This window comes from Pinus tabuliformis, chromosome 8 (assembly GCF_031772625.1).
Source record: "Pinus tabuliformis cultivar Carrire ecotype Pingquan chromosome 8, CPIR1, whole genome shotgun sequence".
In the NCBI taxonomy this organism is placed as follows: domain Eukaryota; kingdom Viridiplantae; phylum Streptophyta; class Pinopsida; order Pinales; family Pinaceae; genus Pinus; species Pinus tabuliformis.
Window position 1 is genome coordinate 823,453,090 of NC_142294.1, and position 1,554 is coordinate 823,454,643.

The window sequence follows — 1,554 nt, forward strand, 5'->3', positions numbered from 1 at the left end:
ATCTGCACATCATTTTATTTTCATGCAAGGAACAATTGAAATCTAGTGTAATTAGGAAGATATTGTAATGAATCACCGAATATCCACATCTTATCACACTTTTCATGCTCACTTGATAACTTGCAAATAGTTACACATCACACACTAAGCTTCTATAAGCTTTGTATTAGAAATTAGATTATCTTTATTTATTTTTTTATTTGCAAATTATCACATAGCTTAATTAGGGGAAAAGTAAGTGGCCAAATTCAACACATATTTTTCAATCTATTTGTTAGTTTTTACAAGTCACATAGCTTAATGAGTAACAGAGTAAGTGGCCTATCAACTACAAAACTTGTTACTAACCAAAGCATTTATTGATTTCATTAGTTTTGGGACTAGGGCCAAGTGTCACTATAGAAAGCAAGTAATCTTTGCTTCCCTTGCGTATTGTAGGTGAACCTGGGCTAGCATATGAAAGTTTTCTTAGCACACTTGTGTTTTCCACCTCCCTTTAGTCACACATAGTGTAGTAGGATAAAGCGTAAGCAGCCCATTATCTGCACATCATTTTTTTTCATGCAAGGAACAATTGAAATATAGTGTAATTACGAAGATATTGTAACGCATCACCGAATATCCACATCTAATCAGAAATTTCATGCTCACTTGATCACTTGTACACAATTTCACATCACACACTAAGATTCTATAAGCTTTGTATTAGAAATTAGATTATCTTTATTTTTATTTTATTTTTTTGCAAATTCTCACATCGCTTAATTAGGGGGGAAAGTAAGTGGCCAAATTCAACACATATTTTTCAATCTATTTTTCTATTTTTTACAAATCACATAGCTTAATTAGTAAAATAGTAAGTGGCCTATCATCCACAAATATTGTTACTAACCAAAGCATTTATTCATTTCATTAGTTTTGGGACTAGGGCCAAGCCTCACTACAAAAAGCAAGTAATCTCTACTTCCCTTGCGTCTTGTACGCGAACTTGGGCTAGCATATGAAAATCTTCTTAGTACACTTGTGTTTTCAACCTCCCTTTAGTCACACATAGTGTAGTAGGAGAAAGAGTAAGCAGCCCATTATCCACACATCATTTTTTTTATGCAAGGAACAATTTAAATCTAGTGTAATTAGGAAGATATCGTAATGGATTACTGAATGTCCACATCTTATCACACTTTCATGCTCACTTGATGGCTTGCATATAGTTACACATCACACACTAAGATTTTATAAGTTTTGAATTAGAAATTAGATTATCTTTGTTTTTACTTCTATTTGCAAATTCTCACATAGGTTAATTAGGGGGAAAAGTAAGTGGCCAAATTCAACACATATTTTTCAATCTATTTTGCTAGTTTTTACAAATCACATAGCTTAATTAGTAAACCAATAAGTGGCCTATCATCCACAAATCTTGTTATTAACCAAATCATTTATTCATTTCATTAGTTTTGGGACTAGGGCCAAGTGTCACTATAGAAAGCAAGTAACCTATGTTTCCCTTATGTCTTGTAGGTGAACCTAGGCTAGCATATGAAAGTCTTCTTA